Below are 26,534 nucleotides of genomic sequence, written 5' to 3' on the forward strand. Positions count from 1 at the left end.
TTTTCCATCTGTTTCCAACTGCTATGCTAGGCTAAGCTAACCAGCTGCTCGAAGTATAGCTTCATATTTACTGCACCACCATGACAGGGGAATCAATCACCTCATCTAACCCTTAGTGAGAAAGCAAATATACAAAATTCCCATAATAGGAAATGATCCCTTTAACAGGAAATGAAAAAGAAAAATATACTGACTTAAATTTAATCATCACTCCAGAAGCCTTTGATTTGTTTTAACAAAGTTAAAGTAAAGACAGTGTGGTGCTGACAGCCTGCTGCATTTTAATTTTTCTAAGAAACACACAACATTTAGTTGTACTACATCATAGCTTAGTAGTATGTAGACATAACATAGTTTGCCAGTTGTCCATATTTGGCAAAGTCCACTTCAGTGTAATAATTCACAGATGTTTCAGAACGCAAACCTTTACTTAGACATCGTCATTCTTTCAGACTGGCAGGGTATAGAAAATAAGGCAGTGGAGTGTCAGTGGAAATGTCAGGCAATTCTTACATGTAGTTTGATGAGTAAGAGAACCCACTGATTCATCCTTCTTTCCAAATAACATATGTATGTTTCTTATTAGTGACTTGACAGAAAATGATCAGAAAATGATCTCACTCACTCGCTCTCACACATACGAGCACAGAGAAAAGTGTCAGCTTTCTCCCCATGTGTTTTCTCATTTTATGGAGGGATTGATGTGTTGTTAAATAGGAATCCTACAGTGAGAAACTGACCTTTCTTTAATGCCTTCTTTTAGCATTTGCACAAATGAAATTTTCATGTACGGGCCCTGGTGAGCATTTACACAAAGGCCAACAACTGGAACAGTATTGTCAATGCCAATGGAATTACTGCGTGACTAGCAGGAAAAAATATCACCAATCTGCTCAATTGTACACACTCACAAAAAGTGGGGGTAACATTCAGAGATCCTGACATGTAGGCCTGGTTGTATTATGTATATACATATTATATGTACTTTTTGTACATTACTTTTATCTTATTCTGAGAACACAGAAAAAACGTTGTACTGCAGAGGATGTCTTATGTAAAAAAAATATTATCAATGTCCTTTGGTGTGTAAGAATGTAGCCACGAGTGGTGTTAGCTCATAGCGGGTGATGTTGTTGTGTGTAAGTAACCTCGGGGAGCTCAGGTCTGGGACAGCAGGAAGGCCTACAAACGACCAGTCATGTGACCTTTGACACTGAACAACCATATGTTGTGTGAAAAAGAGAAAGGCAGATACTGTGAAAAGACAATGTTTGACAAGAAGAAGGTGAAAATTTTTCACCTTGTGAATTATGGTATCTTAGAAGTCCACAGTAAGTTTATAATTAAACAATTTTTTGCTGAAAAAACACGAATGAAAACGACGCTGAAAATTTGCTGCTGAATTTATGTTTTTTTCTTTTTACTCCATACTCGGGTGGAGGCCCGGAAAAATTAAATCAGTTTTGCTTTTTGTTCTTGGAATTTGGTTGAACTAACCCTTTAAAAGATAAATGGACATATAAAGAGTTCAAAGGATAGTTTTCCCGTGTGCAGAAATGCATGCACACGTGTGGAAGTTATGGGGGGCGTGCAATAGAGCGAGTATATGCGTCAGCGGCCCGAGAGAAGCAGGAAACAGGACAAGGTTAATGTTCTATGACAGACAGAAGCCAGCAACTCTCTTTAACGCTGCTCCCATTAGGGCGCTCCTGGTGCTTGTATCCCACTCTAGCATCCTTTAGAAGACGCCTCTGCCAACAACTGGTGGGAGAGCAGCAGCGTGCCAGCTGCCAAACATGACATTTGCTGGCTAGGCCACTGAACCCCAGCGGGTGACATCTGCAGAGCAGCCTTTCATCCCCTCGTTGGGTACCTGTGTGGCCCCCGGCCCCTGAGAGCCAGGATGAATGCATTCACTCTTCCTCCCAGCTGGGTTCCTCATAGCCACAGGGCCACAGCACTGACACACATGCATAGAAACAGATATACAATACACACACACACACACACACACACACACAGAGCGGTGCAAGTACATGTGTTCATGCACCCACACACAACCAAACTCATACTCACACAAAAACACACCACCTCTACGTCACAAACACCTTCACACAACAAACAGCTTGCAGCATCAACATCTGCAGCTCTGGGGGTTGCTTTTGTTTCCCCCTGTCGTTTCATCATCAGGGGCTGGCAGTTAAGTTACGGTGCTATTGTTATTATTTCAACCACAGGCCCCACTACAACTGGCACCTAGCGACGCTATCAAATCCTCAGCAGAGTTTGATCAAATATGCAAACACAAGCTGGGGCCGGAGTGGGTGAACACAGAAAACAAACAAGCTGATAAAGAGATACAGAGGGGAGAAAGAGAAGGTATCTGAGCTTTAGGGAGCTGGTAGAGGGCTGGTAATGGAGGGAGAATAACAATAACAGCAGTAACATAACATCCAAACCATTTGAAAATATGATTCAGACATCTGTCTACAATTGTTTTCATCATGTGGTTCATCTTAATGATGTATAAATCTGCTGATTTGCAACTTGCTGATGTTTTAGTTGTGCATATAAAGAGCTGGTAGTAAAATAACTTGTTTGTGGAAACATGTCAAAGCATTTCCAAGCTGTGGGTTATTAAAATGAAATGCTAGCATTGTTTTTCATATCCCAATCACGTATCTAATTTCAAAACCATAATGTCCCACTCTTCCTCTTCCTATCCGTGAATGCTGCGATATATCGCTGATAGTCAGGATTCATAACTCCCAGAAGTGTCTGCTTCATCAACACTGGCAACGTTCTCCTGTTTGTCTTCTCTATCTCTTTAATCAGGCTTGATCTTTGACCACTTGTTGTTATGAGAGGTTCTGTGTAGGGGTTCTGCTCCCGGCTGACATCCCATTAGCCCCACATTAGGAAATTCTAATCACTGTGCCACCGGGATGCTGGGACTCACAGCTCCTATTTCACTTAACCTCCAGCAGGAGAGATCAGACTCTGCGTCTCAATGTTTGTCCCTAATTACCTCCCTACAGTGAGCTGCCACACACAATTTAATCCAATTTTCATCCCCTCTCATCTTTAACATCTCGGAAAGCAATCGCACATGCATGCTATGGTTTATATATCTACAATCCTGGTGATGTAATCACATGTTGGATTTGCATAATTCCACCAGTGCTTGAGTTGACGCCTGACACTTATGGTTTTATTTTGTTTTGAGGTTGGTCACCTCTGTAACATGATCTTTGTTGCAAAAAAAGCCCAGTGCTGTTATCAAGACTAAAACTAAACTACTTTAATTTTTAACTCAAATTAATGAGGCTAACTTAGCAGTTAGCACAGCTGGCATTCACAGCAAAAAGGTTCTGGTTTAAAAGAGAGTAGTTTTTCTGAGTAGAGTAGACCAGACGTCCAGCTTAGTGAACTGACAACTGTAGATTATCTGCAGGTTGTCTAGGAGGATGCTACGTACAGTAGAGTACAGTACCATACATACTGTACACAGCCCTTTGATAGAATTGCAACCAGCCCACAATGTACCCTGCCCTCTTGCCCGCTGGATGCTGGGATTGAATCCAGCCACCCACAAACCTGCAAAGCATGAGCAAAAATGAAGTTTGAATTCCTAACCAAGATATCATTGTCACTCCTTCATCTCTGCTGTGCTAAACTGAGCTTAGTGTATACTTGCAGTGAGCACATTTGATCATTTTGAAACAAATCACTCATTTTTGCACACAGATGACTAATTCAAGGTTTGTTTCCACACACAAGTTTCAAAGGTTTTTCAACTGTCCGGACTGTTGCCTACTGAAACTAAATCTGCATCAACACAAAATTAAAGGAAAAAAGAGGAAAGGAAAGAGTGACAATACTAGTCATTCTGACTAAATGTCAAGTGATCTCAGGCAGTGCAAAGAAAACACGAATCTCCAACATTACCGCTAACAAAGAGACATGACAAATCATGGAAAATAGACAGAATTTTACCAAGGCATAATGACTTCCCCCAAACTAGATTACAACATTGTGTGTGTGTGTGTGTTCGATTATTTGCATCCCTGCCAGCCTGATTATGAGCAGGCGTGCTTGTGCACATATGTTTCTATATTTGCATGTTTACATCCTGGTGTGTGCGTGTGTGTGTGTGCGCGCATGTGTGGTTTAAAACCTGTGATGGCGTCCCTATGTGTTATCCTGTGTAACACAGCCTTGGTCCTCATTATCATTTCTCCCTGGGCCTGTTCTGATGTTCAGAGCCCCACCAGAGGGGCCTTTGGCTCGGTGGGAGTGGTGTTGGAGGCGGCCTGGCCCCGCTGTGCTCCTTCCTTCCCCCTCCGCGGGGTGCCAAGCACAGCGTGTACCAGTGGCAAGCCAAGCCTGACGACGAGGCTGCCTGCACAGCCAACGCCGTGTTTGAACAGGGCAGGGGGTTGCCACGTCATGCCGAACACACACACACAGGAAAGGCCTACGCGCACGCACAAATACATGCACGTGCACACACGCACATGTTCATAAGGCCGACTCCTGGTGGGTTCGACACATGTTTGGAAGATGCTGCAGAGGTGAATGTGCGGAGCCTAATTTAGAGTCTATCTTGCAGTTTGTGAGAAACATCACAGACGCATACTTGAGAATCGGAGGCTCTGGATTGAGATTGATGGTACTGAGTATATTTCTGGTCTATTGTTATATTAAGTACACACATTAATTTACTCTGTTATTTATGCAGCAATGAAATTCTTTAGAAAGTTTCAAATAAATACTGACTGCAGTTCAGGTTTTACTATCCAACTCTGTCATCTTTGATGCAGCAATTCCATCTCCTCCTCCCCCTGACTTCATCATTTCAGCATATTGCGTGTTCCACATTAAGTTTTGATTCAGTCATATGTTCAGCTCTCAGGTGCGCCTCCGAACCATGAAATATTAAACCTATGAATTCAAGGAGATGTCACATTCTGTGTTTCATGCATTATGTATACTTACACTACATTGTTGACTCTTTGAATTCTAATAGGTGTGGATAGGAAGAAGTAGCGCACTCTTCATGTTGGCTTTACAACTTCTTCCCGGCATCTGTTTTATTTTATAAAGTCTCAACTTTCTCGCGGTTTGTTTCAGTCGTCTTCTGGATCAAAATGAAAATCTGCTGAATGTTAAAATGTTAAAAGAACACTAGGAAGGCATCCTAAAAATGTGAATATTGGCTTGAAATGTGTTAACAAGTGAGCGAGAGAGTGTGTGTGTGTGTGTGTCTATGTGCGAATGTGTTTATGCGACCTCCTTCTTTTTGCAGTCTCTAAGTGTCACATCTCTTCTCACAGCCATCCGTGGGAGTCAATCCCACTCAGTCCCAAATAAAGTAGGGCCACTGGTATCAGATATCAAACAGCAATGCACACGCAGACACACAAGCACCATGAGGACACACACAAATCACTGCAGCCCTCACGTATCAGATTGAAACAACAGAAAGAGAACATTGTGTCTGTCTCAGTCCACCTCTGTTCTGCACAAACATCAGCAGCCCTCACAGTCTCCCTGCACTCCTAAACTCTCCCTCACTCTCACAGGCAGTCAGGGGAGACGGGGAGTTCAGTAGGGGAAGAGATTGGGTTACCATGACATAAATCTCCACAACTCCCGTCTCCTGTGTGTGCATGAGGTGGGCAGCAGGGTGACGAGGCTCTTAGCACCAGTGTCTTTGGGAATGCCGGCATGTTCCCCAAAGGAGATAGAGGAGATAGGCCTGGCGCCTCCAGAGGAGTCCTTCACCGCCCCAGCCCCCCCACCCCACCCCTCCGCCCTCTCTGCTTATCTCAGGGAAACCACAATAGGGTTTTGTACACTGGAGCAAAGCACGGAGGCTTCAGATGGCAGCCAAGTATGATATGCAGGAGGACAGAGGGCTAGAGGATCCCTCCCTCTCTTCCACACAATGGTGCAGTGCAATGCAACACACCACACATCTGTAATAATGAAGCGCAGCTGCATGTTCACCCTGCATAGATTACATACACAATGCTTTTGCTGTTTGAACAGGCCCATCATGGGCAAGATGCAATGCTTGTTGACTCCATGTCAACTGTTCAATAAAATCATGAGTGATTCTACTTTTAGTTTGAAGTTGAGCTATTTTACAGGAAAGTTTTTTTGCTTTTGCAGCAGTTAATGTTGTCTGGCAGCCTTTAACCAGACTTTGAAATGCTTCCAAATATCTTTTTGCCCACCATGTCTGGATCAGGCTGTTCACATCACTGGCTCCAGTGCCATACTATTATTTCAGATAAATGGTTGCTGTTATTGTTAGCGGGATGGTACAATGGGGACGGGATCAGCCACAGCAGGGCCGGACCAGGTACCAGCTAAGCTATGGGGAATTAGATCTGGTTCAGTAAAGATCTGTCTACCAATCACCATGCTTACAAATGGGCTGTTTGCTGCTGCATGAAGGCGCACAGGGCATCAAAGTGGTGATGACACATAAGGACGGGCTGCTGTCGGCAACAGGAGTGAGCTTGTGTCAGTATTTGTCACATTAGCACAAGGAGTGAAGACTGTCATGTTTCTGCAAAGAAGGTCCGCTTAGCCTGCATGGCGCTGCACAACCTCAACCTACAACATAAATATGTTTGGCATGGTTTCCACGAGACGATAAAAAGTTAACATGTCATTTATGTTTCCGATTTTGTGTCGTAAAGGTCAAACATTATCAATCTGCAGAATACTGCCGGCCGATCACACTGAACTCACCATAAATCTTATCTGCAGGAAGCTTCACAACCTTGATGATCACACAGGCCAAAGGCTGTGCCCTTTCTGTATTTTCTCAGGGCAGGTAAATTGGAGAGCCAGCAGCTGTAATAGGAAAAGCCTTGGAGACACTTGAGTCCCCCTGACGAAGAGAATAGCAATTATTCTGGAAAATCAATTTTCAACCCAATCTCTCTCCCTTATCGACCGAGAGGCTCCTTGGAGGTAGAGAAGGTGACAGGAAAATTTATATCCCAGATTCTATTAGTGAATCTCTACATTGAAGAGAGGCCCCCTTGTTTTCAGCGACATTTTTACTAAATGTAAACACTGGAGCTGAGCACATTCAGCCCATTTTTTATTTTCTTTTGAGCAGCTCATTCATTTTCATTGATTGAACACTTGGATAGACTCAGCTTGCCATTAGATTACTGAAGATTACTATGAAAATGGGCACGATGATTTCTACCACGACTATCTATGGAAGCAGACTAAAACACTGGATATGAACTCTTCTCCATCCTCTCCTGAGTAGTTTGCATCAAATGACATCCAAACAGCACTGTAGGTGCTGCTGTTGGCTCTCCCTGTCTGGCATGTGTGTGCACTGGCATGAGTATGCAACACATGCACCCAGTGCCGTACCTCTTCACCAATATTCCCACAGTCTTATCAGTGTTTATTTTCCTACTGTGGAAGGCCTAATGCTCCCGCATTCTTTGCATGTCCCTCTCTGACCAAGATTTATTGTTGTGTTTATCCCATTAACACTTGAAGCCATTATGTCAACCGGCAACAGAGTGTCGCAGTGATCATCTTGACTGGCTCTCCATCACTTAGGTTTGCTTTATATATCTTTTCTCTTTTGTCTTCTGTGCATTTGTCTTCACCATTGCTCTTACTTGACCCACTCCCCTTTCTGTCCTCCTCACTTCTGGTACTTGTATAAATGTGCACATTAAGCAATGTATATGAATAGGTGTGCATGCATTAATGTGTGTGTGTGTGTGAGTGAGAGAGAGAGAGAGAGAGGGAGAGAGAGGGAGCGATAGACGCTTCATAGACGTAAATCACAAGTGGCAGCGCTCTGATATGGGCTAATAAAACTCCCTGATCTGGAAATGCTAAGAGGCTCCTTCAACATTCACCATGCAATACAGCCCACAGGCAGTTCCTCTCTATCTCTCTCTCTCTGTCTCCCTCTCTCTCTCTGTCTCTCTCTCTCACACTCATACTTCCCCCCAAGACTACTATGAGGCCATTTTCATGATTAAGCAGGACTCCTCGAGAGGAAATTCATTATATGTTTTCTGTTACCCAAATACACACAGTCGTATGAACAAAAACACACACACACACAACCAGCATGGGGGGAAAAGACAAAAACACACAAATAAATGCTGTCCTCCCTCGCATGTCTTAATATCCTGATGAAACACTGAAAAAAAGGGGATTGGAGGATTTACAGTGCTGATTCTGAGAAGTTGCATTTGCTTTTGGTTACCAGGGACCTCCCTGCACCCCCTCATCCATTCCTCAGTGGAGAATAAATGTCCGGCAGTGTGAGTGTGAGTGTGTGTGTGTGTGTGTGTGTGTGTGTGTGTGTGTGTGTGTGTGTGTAAGAGTACTGACTGTTGAAACAGATGCCGGTATGTGTGTGCCACCTATGTCAACATGGCCGGTCTCCGGACTTGATGCTGCTCGTAGATAGGACCCTGCCCACAGAGTCACAGAGTCTAGACTCCAGATGTGTTCACACACTCACACACAAATACACACATACTAGGACCAATGCCAGTCCAAAGCAATAATTCTACCAGATGACGGCCGCTTACTTATACTCAGTTAGGTAATATGGATAATAATCCTTGACTCCCCGCTCTTGAAATATACTACTGACAAAATTGCAGATTTTCTTGTTTATGACCAACAGAGGACATCTTCACTGTACAGTAAGTGGGAGTGGAGTGCAGAAACACCCTATCACGATGACATTTGGATGTAGTTAGGCAGTGAAATACCATCGGCCACCACACGCACTTTTGAACAAACACGCTGAATCAATTTTCCAGCATAAAAAAACATGTGCGAACACACAGACACAGCAAAACAATGCCAGGTAACGCTTTTGCTGTTACAGACTTTATATGATTGTTTATAACTTTTGCTTAACATTTAAGTAGATATCAAATGTGTTGTTTCATTGTATTGTTCATTTAAATTACCCACTGCGTCTCTCAAAACTGCACTGAAATAAACAGAAGCATATGCTAGCTGCATATGCTCAACACCGCTTTATTTAGACTCTTCTATAGCGACACGACAACAAGAGTGTTTTTGTGAAAAAGACACATGGGTAAATTGCAACTGTTATACAAAACAAGACTTGGGAAGAGGAAAAGTAAAGAGTGAAAGTGTTCAGAGCACAGATGCACCCGCTCTCTTGCTATCTCCTGTGCTTGTGGGTATACTGCCGATCCAGCTATTCTTGTTGGTTTGTTAATTGTTTGTCACCCACCAGGTGCCATCTGTCTGTAGTCCCACAGTCCCCGAGCCATGTGGGCCGGCCTGCCTGGCGCCTGCCAACGTCACTGACCTGCAGCAACCGTCCACACCTCCGTCACACACCTCCTGATCCGTCTGGGATAAATAGCTTCTCCCTCAACTTCTGTGCCGCCATCACGGCTTCCCAATCTGTCCTGTGTTGCACGGTGGTGGTGGGGGGCGGGGGGTTGGTGGAAAGAAAGAAACACTGAGGGAGAGAGAGACAAATGAGAGGAAGGAATGAATACAGAGATGGATGGATGGATGGATGGGGTGAGAATGAACAAGAGATAGATTGGATGCCTGGAGAGCTACAAGGGTGAAATATACAGTTACAGACTGTTAATGCAAAGCAGCACGGCTCAAACGATGTACGGCCTGCTGCAATACCACAACAACAACTGCCACATTTATGTCCTACATAGTATAGATGTTAAGGACTTTGATGGTGATTTTAATACCCGTGCATACAAAAATGAACCTAAAATCAAAACAACAATATGTTACATCATCAGTACTTAAGGTATTTTGGATTTGGTACAGCAGTGGCTGCACCTCACCAATTTAAGAGGCACTCCAACAGGCAAGGGAGGTCACCTTCACCTGGGCCTGATGTTGGGGCAGCTGTGTGTTGAAAAATGAGATCAGCTGCTTGCTCACCGGGACACATGCGGCAGTCTGGAACTACCCAGGGCCCAGTGCACCAGCTAGCATACGGTGGCCCCAGTACAATAGAGACAGAGCAAACAGCCCCCTCTCTCCCAGCCTGTCTGCCTGCCTGCCATCCTGGGGCATGTTGGGTCACCTTGACGACTGGGCCCAGCGAGGGGAGCCGCACCCCACTTCGGGGCAAAGAAGGAGGCAGTATGGGTAATGAGGCGTGGCCATGCAAGTGGAACAGCTTTTGAATAACCCCATCCACACACACACATACACACACACACGCACACTTCTACAGTACTTGTGTTTACAGAAGGGACAACAGCTTGTTGGAGAAACCTCTCCGGAGTCTCAGAAGAAGGAGATTCATGAGCATCGTGGTGGAGGTCAGCAAGTCATGTGGTGAACTGTTCATGCACAGATACCTTCGGTTATAAAAGAATAAATGTGATGAATGGTAAAAGATACTACTGCAAGTGTGTTTTGCAACACTGACCCCATTGGCCCCTATTATTCATGTTTGATTTTCAAGTTTGCAGAATTATTTTTCCACTTTTCCACGTCTTGTATCCTCCCCCCTGCTATTCAGAATGAAATATTTGCAAGGGTTAAAGGAAATGCTAATCTAGCCAAAAAGAAAACCCAGCGGACATTTACGTACAGTGGAGCCAACACATATAGATGTGAAAATAGTGTAAATCAGTCACCCATGAAACATTCATTTGAAGAGAAGGAGAAGAAAATAAAAATAAAAATCCCATTTCAAGTACGCCTAGTTATAATGAGATGAGGTTTTAATCATTTGGCATGTTTGTCTCATAAAGAGAGGGAAGGAACTGTATTTCCTGCATGTTGACTTAACATTAAACATTCGCTAACAGCCTACGAAATTGTGCGGCATCCCATGAAGCCACTGGAATCCTGGGACTGGTTGAACAAGACCCAAAGGGAGTTTCTGCCCACCTCTACTTACACAGACACACAATCACAAGTAACGTACACTTATAATCGCAAACACATACTTGCCAATCATTAGCAGATGCAGTAAGTATGGAGTTACGGTTGAAGGACTTAAAGTAGTTCAAGAGGTAGGACATGCCATTTGTCAGTGGTGGGAGAGAGAACGAGACAAAGACGAACCTTAAACTGGTTCATGAGAAGAACAGCAACTAGAAAAATATCCCCTTAAGTGAAAAATGAAAAACTGAAGGTTGATGACCACATGGAGACGCAAACGCTTGAGTTTGTTTTTCATTAGCTTTGCTTGTTTGAAAGGAATAAACCTCCACCCAGAGTTCTGCCAGGAATCCATGTCTTCTGGTAACATAATCCAAAGTGGCTGCAGCACACAGGCTTCATTCCAACTTTTGAACACAACATATGGGTCATCAAACATGTTTTTATTTATCAAAAGTGTTGCTCAGTCTATAAGTATAATACATCCACTACTACTAGCACTGTAAATATGAAATGACTTGTGAACTTTTTTGCCTTATCTTCCTGTAGAAAACCAAAAAGGTCCCACTTCATTATTCAGCTATCCCCTCTGTTTGCAATTGGAAACAGCCCTTTACAAATATAAATTGCTCAAAATCTTGGAAACCACATTGAAATTCCACAAAAGCGTGCTCCATATCGGTATTAAGCTATAAAACCATACTGTAAAAAAGGGACCACAGAAAAAGTTTTTTTCTTTTTCTAAAAATGATGTATGATTAAAGCACGTATGCTCTTTTTTTGTTACACTTTTTTTCTTCACGTCTGTCTTCTCTGAATACTAATAGCTCATCTCTTGCAAGCTTTACTACAGATGCTGGCAGGTCTAGCCTGAAATGATTTTCAGAGCCAGATCCCACTGGCCAGCTTTCCAGTAACACTCCTACATGGAGATGGAACCAGAGCCGGGGATGAGGCTGAGGCTGAGGCTGGAGCTGGGGCCGGGGCTGGGGCTGGAGTCGGCGTTGGGCTGCCAAGAGAACAGACGCCAACAGGCCCAAGAAATTAATACCAGCACTGGGGCCTCACTGAGGTCCAACATCCAGCTCCAGCTCTAACAGAGGAGACAAAATGGATGACTGGGAATGATGTCACGAGACAAGGTGGCGCGAGGTTCCTGTGACACTGCAGGATGCCCTACCTGGAAGTAATAGCAAGAGAACGTACGTAGGCTCGCACTGATGTGGTAAACCCAGAGATGGAAGCATGATTTTGCATCGCTGAGAGAGATTTGGATTGTCAACATGGCAAAATATGCTGAAAAGCAAACTTAACTTTAAGATCAATGACATGTAATTATCAGTCAGCTTTTTCTCCAGGTAATAAGATTTCATTCAAACTAAGACTACGCTTCATTACATTGCTGTGCTCCACAACAGCACACATCCTCAAGCCATCCTAACAACGGGGAGGAGAAGTATGACAATGATGAAGAGTTTAAGATGAACCACAGCCTCCCAAACCAAACCACAGCTTCCTGACATTTGTTGCACTGATCATATTAAGCTCAAGTTTCCAAACATTGATTCAGTTTGACACGACATATTAATCACTCCCAACGGGACATTACAATGTTATGAGATGTTGGAAAAAAACTTGATGAGAAAATTATTTGATAAGATACAGATGACTGTGTTATTTACATTAGGCTTGTCATGCATTTGATGCGTTTTGTCCTCCGTCATTAAGTCTGAACACAGAGCTGTTGAGCTTGTACTCTAAAAACAATAAAATCAAAACACAGTCACTCTCTGCCATTGCACATTTGCAAAGAGTTAAGTGTCACCTTTGTCTGTGTGTTTTGTAATGAGCCCTGGGGACAGTCCAAGCAGTTTATACTCTGAAATCTTGACCTTGTGAGTCTAATCACAGCAATGATGGTTTAAAAACATCGGGAAATCATTTAGGTTGCTTTGGCTCATTGGGAGTGTCAAAGTATCTCAGCAAAGCTACGGCAACACAACACTGCTTGTACATGTACACACACTAACTGAACCCAAGTTTGTGTCATCCGACTCAAAAAGTGTTCTTTTCATACTATAGAGCCTTGGGTTCAACAGACTAATGGACATAGAAAACAAAACTATTTAAATTCATTTCAGATTTTCCGTAGGAGAAAAAAAAAAGTCAATAGCTTCATTTTAATCTATTAACTTCATCTCTCAGAATAATAGCGTGAATGCCAGCCTTTTAATTAATTCCGTAACTCAAACTTGTAATGAAATTTTTTTTAAGTGATCAAAACTTCAAGTGGAAAGAAACAATCAATCACATTTGCTATAATACTAATAAAGAAGACAGATTCTTGTTTCTTGTTCCCATAAATATGTTATCCTCGGTTATGCCAAATCTGGAAGACGTCCAACTCGAGCCACGAGACAACATATTTTGTGTGGGCTCGCTAATAATGTTTGCCCCCACTGCAGCTATCTGTTCCTGCCCTGGAAAATAAAAACTTTAAGACTAGGTGGAATTCGTGTACAGTAAAGGGAAACATTCATTTTGTCATGGAAGAATGGAGTCATGTTGTAAAGTAAAATATGAGTGCAAAAAGAAAGACCTTAAGCCAGCACAGTTTACAGCAGGATAAAGAGTGAATTTTGCTCACCCACACTTTTAATGGAAACAGACGCCGAACATTCAACTGGGGAGCAAATACACAAAACAGCAGAGGTTCTGTTTTCTTTTTCCACTCCACTTTGCTTTTTTTAACCGCCTAACACTCCCTGATGGCGTATTGTCCTAAAACTGACCAGGCTTGAAATATGACAAGTTTAATATGTCCTACATCACCGTTGAGCACGACTGAGTTACTAGAGCAACAACTGCTCTGTCCTGGGCCTGCAGCAGAGCCTGTGGAGCACCAGTGTGAACATAACCCCTCATCAAAGGGGTTCAAACGAAGAAGGAGACAGAGGCCTGGGGAAGGCATGAAATAAAGAGTAACGGAAGGAGGCTTCTCGGGTTTGTCCCGGACAGCCACTCAAGGCAGCAACTCTGCTGACAGGTAAGGAAGAAGACGACCGGTTGCTTTCTGCTGCTGCTGCAGTGTGGGTGGGTGGGCCACCAAGGGAGGCCAGAGAGAGGAAGGCGGGCAGGAGGGAAGGCGGGCCTACCGGCGCTGTCACCAGCACCGGCATGTTTGGATAAGACCCATGGAACATGTGGGGGAATCAGCATGAGGCATCACACCTGGAGGAAAAGACAACTAAATCCAGCCCCCAGTACGGCGGGCCCCGGCTCCACCAAGTCTAGCCAGCATCTGGAATGGATATCTGGAGATGCAGCCGACTTTACAGCCCCTTCACGGGTGCTTCTCACTCTACCTTTGTCTTAAAAATGCACAGCGAAAGGTTGTGTTAAAAATAAAATAAGATTCTCACCAAGGATTTGTGACGGTGAAGAAACATTTTTCTCAAAGTTTTTATTTTTGCACCGCATCCCATCTGCTTTGCTTATTGTGCTGTTGATAAAATAATACTTGCTCAACTCCCTTCACCCTCAATATGCTTCCGCTTGACTCCTCTTGGCTTTAAAACCGTGTACAGATGCCAACAGTTTTTGGTTACAGTAGCTTCGGTGTGGTTTGCCATCTCTCAGCATGTTGCACTTTGAAAAGGAACAATACATCTGCTCACAGTCAAAATAAGATCTTAATTTCCTGATGTACGTTCATTACACTTCAGTTTGAGAAGATTGGACGCAAAGGAGCTGCTGGCTCTCGCTTTCTTGCACTTTTAAATTGAGAATCTCTGCCTATGAAATCACAACTGATATCCACAAAGGTGAATTTAAAAAACGACCGAAACCCACCAGCACACACCAGGAGGAGCATGATGCACCACAGTGTGTGTACTCTCCCACATGCTCGTGTGTGTGTGTGCGTGTGTACGGCGTTTGTCAGGGGCCAACCAGCCGTGTTGTGACTGGAACAATGCCGGCCACAATGTTTGTTTACACAGAACCGCTCACTCACCCAAATAATCAGAAGCTGTGGGCCTTTCTAATCCCCGCACAAAGTCAATGGAGCCAGGTTGAGCTGGCGACAGCCGCGATAAGATACTCAAACACAGCCTAGTGATCTGCGATCCGCTGCCTCTCCTTCCCACACCCTCTGTCCCCCTTTGTTTCCTCTATTGCAATTCCCAATGTGACACAGATCTGAAGTTCATGGGTCATATTCAGACACAGAACTGCCTGGCTGCGTGCTTACATTTTCTACCTCACTTTGCCTAGTTGGTCAGTTGAATTGTGTTGTTGTCCCCCCCCCCTCCCCCCTTCCCCATTCTTTTGCACATACTTGCAGCTCAACATACAAGTCAAAGCAAGCTGCCATGCTCCTAAAAAACACCCACTCACTTGCGAAGGAATGCATATTTGAAATAGTGTATTGTTATGGTTTTGGCTAGGTTGGTACTCACTCGGCAAATCCTGGTGAGCGAGCGGGATTCTGTATGTGCGCGCGTGTGCGTCCACTGATAGAGGTATGTGGTAAAACATTCATTAACATTCCATTCATGACCTCAGTATTATGTCCACAGTGAAGGAAAGCATATATTTGCCTTTCACACCTCTTGCACGGGATGAGGGAAATGATAGAGCATTATGTGTGTCAGTGTGTATATGTGTGTGTGAAAGAGATAGAGAGACAGAAAGAGGGAGACAGCAGTGGGGAGAGGGATAAAACACAGCTCACTGATACAACATAATCTATCTGGAACCATGTCTCAATATCACAATATTTCACACATTTACGTATCACAAATTTGGCAGTGGCAGCCCGCTCCTCAGATCAGTGGAGTTATTTCTGCCTTGTGTACTGGATGCTGCAGGACCGAGATACAGTTTGCAACGGCACAGATGGGAGAGGCTATAGCTTCTGTACCACAGTATCGCACGCAAAAATGTTTGGTATGTTTTAACACAGATAAAGATGACATATTCCGAGGCGTTTCACAGACAATACCCATGAAGGAACAATCTCCCATCTGGCAGTGCAGTTTCTCTGAAATCCTCTCTGTCATGCTCAATAAGAACTGGAGAGACAAAACATTCGCTGTCTGTATATCAGTCCTTATCAAGGCTGTACCTTGGGCCTCGCTGCATATCAACAAAACATCACCCCTCAGGCTAGGACTTCTCAAAGAAAAAAACTAAAATCCCACACTTTCTGTTATTGTTTGAATTTATAAACATCTCTTCACGGTTTGATGCTATACAGAAACATTTCACGTATTCATCCTCAGGGTAGAAGTACGGGATTGGACAGCAGCAAAGCGGACAAACTTCTTAGATCTTAGAACCACATGTACAATTTCCTGGCTGGGATCAAATCAATCAGCTCTACACTGTGTCCCCTTCCTTGCCACATCTCAGCATAGCAGGATTACTTTCTGAGGCCGGGTTAGCCACTGCCTTTATGAGAGGAATGTCAATGAAGTCCCTGCTGTACTGCTTCTCTCCACATGATGGTGCAGAGGACAAGTCTCCCCCTGGACGGCATGAAAGCTGACATTTACCTTCCTGTAGTGTCCACTGCACACAGACACACACACACACACACACACACACGCACACTGAAATACTGCTGCTTACAGCTGCACCAACAAAAGATCTACAATGAAAAACATTCATAAAATTCTAATTTGCTGATGTTAAAGTGACATGTACAGTATGTAAATGGTTTGGGTTTCACAGAAAGTAAACACAATATCCAAATAATCACTGATAATTATGTTTGCATTGTTTGTACTCAACAGATGCATATTTGTATAAAGGCTTACATTGAGTGGGCAGTACATGGTAGAAAACATCCATGTCCTTGCTAGTTTTAATTTGAAATAGATTTTATTCATTCACAGCTGTATGCACATTGTATCCCCTGTGGTATGACGTTACTGTCTTTTGGTCAGCGAACAAAGAGCTGTGCCATCCAATATGACACACAATACGTGTCTGTGCATGTGTCTATTTGTGTGTGAGTGTGTCCTTCCTGTCTGTATGTGGTCACACCTGTACTCTCTGTCATGATGTTATCAGACCCTAAACACCTGCTCCACAGTCTAGGGTCACCAACTACATCACACTGTCTCCTAGCACAGGCAGAAAGGCATCTGAAAATACACTCTGTGTGTGTGTGTGTGTGTGTGTGTGTGTGTGTGTGTGTGTGTGTGTTTGTGTGTGTGTGCGCGTGTGTGTATAAATAAAAAGGGGCATGTTTTTTGTCTACAGTCATTTATATGCAGCTCATGTCACCCAGCACATCGCTCACAGGTGTCATACAACCCTGAATATGACCTGAAGGGAAGGAGAGGTGGATAAAGAGAAACAGAGAGGGTGAAGGAGAGAGCAAGAGTGAGAGAGAGGAAAGCGAGCAAGGAATACATGGTTGGTTATAGTTCATGGATGTACGCCATACCTGAGCTGCATGCTCAAATATCTACAGTGTTTTACAAAACATTAGGGGTCCAGGTGATAGAAAGTCTCAGTCTTTATCATGACAAAAGAAATAAGTAAACAAAATAGCTTACATGTACTTAATATATGGACCTCTGCTAAAAGTACTTGCAAGGGTAAACAAAACATGAACAGTGGCTAAAAAGAAGTAGATGTTGTTGAATTACAGTACCATAGTGAAATGGTAGTCGTTATAGTGAAAACAAGCAGTGTTTACTTTGTGTATTTTTTTAGTTTTGGTTTATCTATTGATTTTTCCGTAGTACCTGAAAAACACACCGTGTGGGTTGTTTACCTACTTTACTGAAGAAAAAAAAAATTAAACTAAATTTGGAAAACAAGGTTGCAAATGAAACATAGTTAAAATGAAAGTGCAACTGAATGTCTTGAATGACTGCAAAACAATACTGAAAGAAAGCTCTCACTAGACAGACAAGGACTGACTTTGGCTAAAAAGAATTTCTGAAGCAAAGCATGGGACTAAAGTCTATTGGAGTATAAAAACAAATTATGAAATTATCTTGTAATATGACAAAATTTTAACTCTAATTCCAGTGACGTGGCAAAGCAAAGTAACCTCCGGCCAAGTCTGGATGTAGTCCAATGTGAACAAAAAGCATGAGGTGTTCTAGTGACATCATGCTGTAAGTCTGGGCAATAAAACAATCTCAATACAGGATTGTGATGAAATTTACACTGACAACAATTATAAACCTTTGGTTCTCTATATAGTTCGATCTGACATCCTATCACGCAGCAGAAATAAATGTGACAGCTAGTCAGTGTGCAGTTTTGGCTTGCATGCCAACTACATGCCCATTTCCTACCACAAAGCATTGTAACCTATGAGCGAAGAAAGTAGATGTGAAAGTGGATGTCACCTGGATAAAATGCATGGAACCACAAGGTATGTAAGTAATTTTTGCCTCTCTCCCTCTGTCCTCTGTGGTACTGCCTGTTAGCACAACCACACCATTATTTTAATGAGTTACAATGTTACGCAATTGCGTTATTTTGTGAATGCGGATAAAGCAGATTTTTTATTTTCTGCAAGTATTTAAAAACTAGTAGTTAAATATCAAAATCATTTAAAATGCCCATCTTTAATCATGATGAAAGAGGAGTATGTCATCGGCAAAAATGCAGAGGCCACAACACTGGACACTTTCCAGTTCCAGCTGTCAATCAAAACTCCATGCATGAAATCCAAAGTCATAAAAGCTCAGCAGAGAAGAAGCTCGAGACAGCTCACTCTTACAGGAATGTTCATCTGCAACAACAGCCCTGAGATGTGCAAGCTGAGCAGGACTCACACAACATTTTTATTCTTTTAATCTATCTCTCTGAAATCAATAAAAACTACGGTAAGTGATATCAGTAAGTATTCTAATACACAGGCAGTTGCACAGAAAAACATATTCACAGGTATTAAAAGTGATACAAGTGGAAACATGCGTTTTGGGATGTTATGTGTTTCAGTTTCTAAGAATATCAGGTTTGCTAAGTGTTTGTGCTTAGAGCTTACTCATTTTGAAGAATACGCCTCTCTAACTAAAGACAGGCTACAATCCAGTTTTTCTGAGTCACTTGCTGTTTGTTATAGTCCAAACCACCTACTGTTGACCACAACCTTGCCTTATTATGTTTCATTCACTTCAACTCAAAAATGTAAAATTACTGCAGCAAGACACCACTTAGGTATTTACATACTAAATGCTGCTGTTTGGCATTTAAATTTAATTTGAATTCCAAATTTAGCCTTTACCTATTACTGATTTACTTTGTATGTATCGCTGTTCCCATATACAAAATTAAATGAAATCTGTTTTGCATGGTCCTTTCATGGTAATACTTTGTTGATGTCAAGAAAATAACACCAAAGAAAAGTTTGTTAGCTCAAAACTTAAGTGTAGTTTTTACACTACAAACTATCACCCAATAGGCCGCCATTAGCGGTACACTTTTCAGACAATTCATTGGTAAGGCACAGTTATTAATAAACAAGGCAGGCCTCAGAATATTATCCTTCAGGTTGTATAGCAAACTGTATGAAAAAGCTCCTATTGTGAAACACGCTCTAAACAAGGCTGCAGGACATCATCGCATTGGTTGGCTGGATTACTGTGTGTACATAGTGTGGAAAAAATTGCATTACATTGTTGTGCCTGTTGGTGCTTTTGCTCAGAAATACTTTCATTTCCAGTTCTTAATGACAAACAAGAAAGCTTTTCTGATTGAAAACAATTCCAGCACTTCAAGCCATAACAAAAATTGCGACAAGAGCATTTTCACCAAAAGGAAGACATTTCACGCACTGGGAGCCTTTTGTGATATTTTCTCTCCCTCCCTCTTACCCACCCTCTCTCTCCCTGTCTCTCTCCTTTGTGTGCGTAAATCATCTCTTCCCTGCGGCCTGTCTGTGATCATGTTGATGGGAAACAAAGAAATCATCTTGAATGGCACATTAATTTCCTCCGTTCTCCCCCTGCCCTCTGCCTAATGAAATCCCCTCTGCCACGGGGCCTGAGGAGCCACACTGGCAAGCCATCACCAGCCAGTAAATATGTTTACCTTGGAGCACTACGCTAATGGACTGTTTACTAGGGGGAGGCAGCGAGGGTTCTTGCACAGACCAGGCAGCAACTGGGTCTGGGGTGCGTGTTCCTCAGACCAAATGACAGCTCCTTTACACCCCCCATCTCACCAAAACCAACAAACCACCAACCAGCTGATCTAGAGTGGATGCCACCAATAAAGAGTTCAGCTGGTGGACCAAAATGCAGAGAAAAATGAGCTTATGCCGAGTTAAATTAAATCCCCAGTCTGATTTGCGACATTGTTTGACAGAATTGTGTGGAGGACTGAAACACTGTCTCCACACAAGGTTCAGGCTTTTTTGTCAGCAAGTCTTTAACATACAAGGAGGCTACTGGTGTGATTCCTGACCCATTTTCTGTACTGCTTATCTGTCAGGGTCGAGGGGGGGCTGGAGACTGAGAGACAGGGTACACCCTGGATTGGTCGCCAGTCAATCGCAGGGCTGACACACAAAGACAGACAGCCACACACCACACACTCACAACTAGGGGCAAAGCAGAGTAACCAATTAACCTAGTGTGCATGTCTTTGGGACTGTGGGAGGAAGTCGGAGTATGTGGAGAAAAGGGAGAGAACACAAGGAGAACATGCAAATTGTTGAACTTGGTACCCTCTCGCTGTGGGGCAACAGGACTAACCACTTCACTACCGTGCCGTCAGCATTTTCTATATTTACTGCTAAATTTCTTCCAAATCATTTTATAATTGCTTGCAGTATATAAGTTTGTATACAAGTTGCCGCGATACCTATTTTTGTTCCAACATAAAAACTCAGATATCTAGTTCATATCAAACCCAGCCTGCTGGCCTGGCTAATACAGACTCTTAAACTGACTGTTCTCCAATTCACCGAAGCTCCACCTAAGTAAGCCTGTGCAGCTTCAGCAGTCATGGCATGATGCTGCAATTTATGCAAGGGTTAGCAGATAAACCTTCCCTCTGGTGTTTAATCCAAATACATGCAGGAGATTGATCATGGATCTCCTCTGGCTGAAGAGGATCGTCTGTGAGGCACAAACATACGATTGTAGCACGTTTCTTTGGCTTAAAAAACCGTCGTCACTTTGAGGACATTGGGCACATACTGCAAAAATGACACCAAACTGAATGTAATGCAGTATGAATGTAAATGAATGTCGAGGTTACAGAGACAAAACTTTATGTCTAACACTACACAGACACCACTAAGACTCATATGAAAGAGAATCAACCTATGAAAGTGCTAATCCACAGGGGGAAAGAAAACTCCTGAGAATTTGTGCAAAATTCACTTGTACCTCTTCAGACATACGCCACACATCATGTGATGTCTGAAGTGCCATGCTGCTCGCAAACTGTCAGCCAAGCATCCAGACACCCCATGGCAAACACACAGGGCCCTTTAACCATCAGTGGACAACTCCTGATAGGTATGTGAAACTTGCCCCATGTGACAAGGCCAGAAAGATGTTGAGGAGATGTTGCAGACAGTGAGCCATCTTCTGCCAAAGATTTTCCTGTTTTGGACTCATCTCTGCACTCCAACCCAACAACAGTTTGCAATATGGCCTTTTGTCTCCTTATATAAAATTGCTTGTGCTGTTTTGTTAATATAAGACTTGTGAAAGGTACAGAAAATCAATATAACATAAATTATGTTAAATTTGAATATACTTTGACTAAATATTTACATATACATTTTTCTGTTCTGTATTAAGGTGCAATAAGGTGCAGTTGAGGAACAATTTATTTTATGGAAATACTATTCACAAAATAAATTCCTCAGTGTAGATTTATTCAAGCTTAACATTCATATTGAAATCGCTGCCTCGACTTCTGAAGTGAACCTTTCAACACAGCTAAGCAGTCGCTATTCATCGTTGAAGGTTTTAGGCCCAGAGTGCATATTACACTCAATAATCTGGTGGATAAATTTGTCCCCAGCTTGCAGACAGACAGTTTACAGGTATAGGAGGAAGCGAAGTTCAGCTCTGTGTGTGTATGCATTAGAGTGCATTAAATGCCATGTCGAGGTATGGATGTGCATGCACATGTGTTTTTGTGTGTACCTACCCACATGACTTCCAAGGGCAACAGCAGCAGCGGTCTGCGATAACGCCCCCTGTCTCATCTATGGCTGTCTGGCGCCTGGCAGCACTATCTGTGACTGTGTGCCTGGATGTGTCCCTGTGTCCCATACACACAAACACACACATACACTATCACACAGAGAGGGCCCTGCAGCTGGTGACAGGCTGCTTCTCTCAGTCTACTGCCAGCCTGTTCAACACATAGCTCTCTATCCAACTCTTATCTTCATTGATTTCCTCCCTTGCCTCCAAACTTAGATATCCACTCTTTAAAAACAGGCCAACTGCAGAGTTTGGGCCCTGAGAAGGAAGGATATCTCACTACTTGGGCGGCAAGTCCAAAGCATCAATGCTACTGCATTTAGCCATCCTAATTTTGGTGCAATAAGTTCTGTAGTGGTGCTGATATCTGCAGCAGAACAGGAATAAAAGTTTGATTTTGCTTGTGGCTTCCATACTAAACATATGGACTCACAGCAAGTTGAATCAGATTGGATAAAAGCAGCTGCTAAATATGCAGCTAGGGAGTTGCCTGTGATGTATGTGTTAGATCTGCGTTATGTCCATATATTGACACGGTCATGAATTTCCATGTCAAATGTCTCTGCAGGATATTGCTCAAGGCTGTGATTTCTATCCAGCTGAGATGGGAGATTCAACCCCCCCACCATTTGCCTCTGCAACATTTTCTTACTCCTCAACTCTTCTCCAGAGCCTTTATTTCATTTCCCCATGGTTCTTCCCTGTCTCTCTCCTCATCTCTCTTCCTTTCATTCCCCTCTTGGGTCCTGCTCCTCTTTCCCAGTCCACCTTCTTCTTCTCCTGCTCCTCCCCCTTCACCCTTCCATCAGCTACCCCCCGCCGCACACGCACACACAGACCCTTTATGCCAGCAGACTCCATCGATTGATTTCCCCTCACTGTGACACATTTGGTGCAGCCGCATGTGGCCTATTAATTATATCCACAGCAGACTCTCGTCATGCTCCCCTTTTCCCAACAATACAACCCTCACACACTCTCTCTCTCTCACACACACACACACAGCACATAATATGCACTACTCTCACAGCAGACAGCATCCGTGACCCTGCAGATCACCCTTTAACCACTGAATCTGAGAGAGAGGCAGAAAGAAAAAGGGGGAGGACTTGAACCTGAAGCGTTGAGTGGAGGCTAAAAGACAGTGGCATCTGAGGCAAGGTTGGGCCCATGTTGCGTGTAATCTGGCTAACATCTGTTAGCCATCATGTGTGTGGCTCCATTTAAAGTCCAGAGTGGACTAAGAGCCCGAGGAGGCTCCCTGCATCCCTGCTCACAGGCTTTTAGCGATGCTGCTGCAAATGTTTTCCTCTGCACATACAGACAGACACACTGAGAAAGAACAAGAGCGAGAAGAGAGGGCAGAAGAGACGGAGGCTGACACGCACTCAACAGAACGCAACAGCACTTAACGCATCAGACAGTTTCTTCTTCCACCGTGCATGTGCACGTGTTCCCGTTTGTGCAGCTCACTGTGTGAGCGTGTGTGCGTGTGTGTGCGTGCGCATCTGGCAAACAATACAGTAAGCCTTCGCTGCAGGCCTCTTACAGCCTCAAAATCCCGGGTTTTTATATTTAGCTCGTAATCACTATAATTTCCAAATTAGATACAGACTGGCCAAGTACACATTCCTTCTGTACAATAGCCCTAAATGGTTGTACTATCATCTCTGGAGACAATCTCAAGAGAGAGACACTTTAAATATTAGAGTGATATTCAAAGACAATCCATAGTGATGAAAACAAGCAGAGCGCACTAAACAGCTGCTGTTGAGGATATTGTGCGAGGACGGGGAGGGGAGACACAGATTAAGAGCAGATTACAGAGCCTTTCCCTCTACGGCCTCCATATTCCAGATTGACAATGTGGTGGGATTGGGAGATCAACCTGGAGATTTTCATATGAAAAGATGTTTTCCATCAGAGATTATCGGCTGTTATTATTCATTAACTGCCCCCCCCCCCCCCCGCTCTCAAAGCCTTGCTTAGCCTGGCTGCCAGCACTGTGAGCAGAGTAGAAGAGAAATGACAGGAATGAGACAAACAGGATACAATATATGTTCTGTGAGAGGAAAGGAGAAGGGAGGAGAGGATGGAGAAGCACGTTATATTGAGAAGCATTTCTTGGCATGAAAGCAGAATACTCAGAACCATGCATTACATCTTACCATAAACAAAGACTGAGGCTCATGCATTATTTATTGCCAATAATACTGAAGAGTGCATGCATAGGATGAATACATTAATCGTATGATCATCTGGAGTTTACACTTGCTTATATTGTATCTGCTGGTTTGTTTGTGTACCCTCACTGATTAAGATGCTTATTCGTTTGATCATTACTGCTGGGGTTGTCCATGCGATTACACGTGGGAGGATAAAAATGCAAACATTTTTTATGTTGCCTCTGTGTGACGCTTTGTGTAATAACGTCATTTTTGTTTTGAAGGATGTACTAGATGTACTAGGATGTACTAAGATCTACTAGAATTAAATATTTTTTTCTAAATTGGGGAATTTTCATCATTACATAAGCAACAAAACAATCAAAGAGCAGGAACGAAAGTTAGATGGATCATTGTCATATTTTCGAGCAAAATTAACTTGATTTAAAAGGAAAGAAATAATAAAATATCAAACAAACAGAAACAATCAGTCCTATAATGGTGACAAAATTAAAACTAAAACCATTTGTTAATCCCATTGACACTATCTGATTCATTTTGAAAACTGCCAAAGTAATTATAGCGTCAGAGATATTCTTTATGGGTCCTTGCCCATTGCTATGGTCTATAATTAGAGAAAACACAACAGCACAGCAGCACCCAGCAAAGTGAAAGGGGGAGGGGGGTCCTTTCCCAATGTCAGAAGGAAAGACTATAAAATAAAGAAAAGAAAAAGAAAAAGAAAAAAGGTCCCAGATCCCCCCCTTGGCTATCGATCTCAGCCCATGCAGGTTCAAATGTGTGTGTTCCTTTTTTTTTTCGGATGTGTTACATCTGCGCATACATGTGTGAAGGTGTGCACATGTCCGTTTGCATGAATGTGTCTGTACGTGGGGTTGCGTGTTAGTGTGCTGCTGTGTGTTCACAGATGATCCCATGCCAAAGAGGAAAAATCCCACAGGGTGAATCAATAGATAGTGCTGGATAATGGAGGCCTGCTCAGACAGCTGTGTTCTGCCTCTCTCTGTGCCTGCCTGCCTGAGTGAGTGGATGACTGGCTGGCTAACACGCTGGCTGAGGGACTTCAGTTAGCCCACATAGCATCCCACACCTGCCAAGGCATAACTTGCTATGTACTGGTCAATGGACAACACCCACTCACAGCTCAATTCACACAATAATCACGAATGCAGACGCACACATCGGGGCGTGCAAATGTGCACAAGCAGGAAGAGGATGAACACACTACCAAATAAAAAGCGTGAAGCCGTCATTGTCGTTGTGGTGCTCAGTTCTGGAAAACTGACCAAGTTCCTGCTGGAAACTTATACACAGATGCACACAGTCCACCTGACATTCAAAAATGAAAACACTGTTAATAAACCACAGTGCTCTACAGATATTCTCCACTTCTTACATGTAAGGGCCACAATTTTTATCAAATTATACAAGTCAGTGCAAAAAACAAAACAAAAATCAACCTTTATAATTCTGTTTTAACATGAAAAAATGCATTCTTTATATTGCAGTGAAAAACTTCTGCATGTTTCTTGATTGTTTGTCTTGAATTCTTCTAATTGATCAAAGGCCATAAAATAAAATCTAAATAGTCAGACAAATTAGTCAATCCATCAAGCATCTTTTCTGTCTCTCTGTTTCTTCACAAAGGTAATAAAGAACAATTCCCTCTCTCCCTTCCTCTCACCCTCCTGCTGCCAAAGTTCATAATCAATACCAAGAAAAATAAATCCTTTATCTAATTTCCTTAAGTGCACCCTTTTATTGATCTACGATTTACGACTTAACAAAACTGCCGATAAATATTAACAAGCACACCAGCCCTGATGGAAATTATCAACAGATTACAGCCATGTATCAAAACATGAATCATAAATTCCCTCTCACTTTCTAACCCCATTAAAAAGTATCATTTGCAAAGATCATCTGACTGAAGCTTTCAATTAAATATCTGCTGAGAGCGTGAAGGCATTAATGATGAGACGGCGCTGCAGCAGCAGATTCTCATGTAAGATTAAAGCAGGAGATAAAACAAAAAAAAAAAATCAGATTTCAGATGCATTTATACATGCAAAGTCCAATCTCCAGTCTCACGGTCTATCTTCATCCTCACACCCGCCTCTCCCATTGGTTGGAGATTTCAGTTGTGGTGCCATAACAGATAAAGAGCACACACAAAATTCAGAAAAATATTCCTTAATTGAAGAGTTATGAAAGAAGA

At 42.9% G+C, this 26,534-nt stretch overlaps 1 long non-coding RNA gene across 1 annotated transcript in view; it reads right to left on the bottom strand.

The window, feature by feature from the left end:
* Positions 1–8,891: 8,891 nt before the first annotated feature.
* The window catches only part of LOC124072030, an 88,814-nt gene continuing 71,171 nt past the window's right edge, over positions 8,892–26,534 (bottom strand). The window contains exon 4 of the long non-coding RNA XR_006845437.1: positions 8,892–9,517. This is a non-coding gene — a long non-coding RNA (uncharacterized LOC124072030). The remainder of the gene's footprint in view (positions 9,518–26,534) is intronic.

This window comes from Scatophagus argus, chromosome 15 (genome assembly GCF_020382885.2).
Source record: "Scatophagus argus isolate fScaArg1 chromosome 15, fScaArg1.pri, whole genome shotgun sequence".
In the NCBI taxonomy this organism is placed as follows: Eukaryota; Metazoa; Chordata; class Actinopteri; family Scatophagidae; genus Scatophagus; species Scatophagus argus.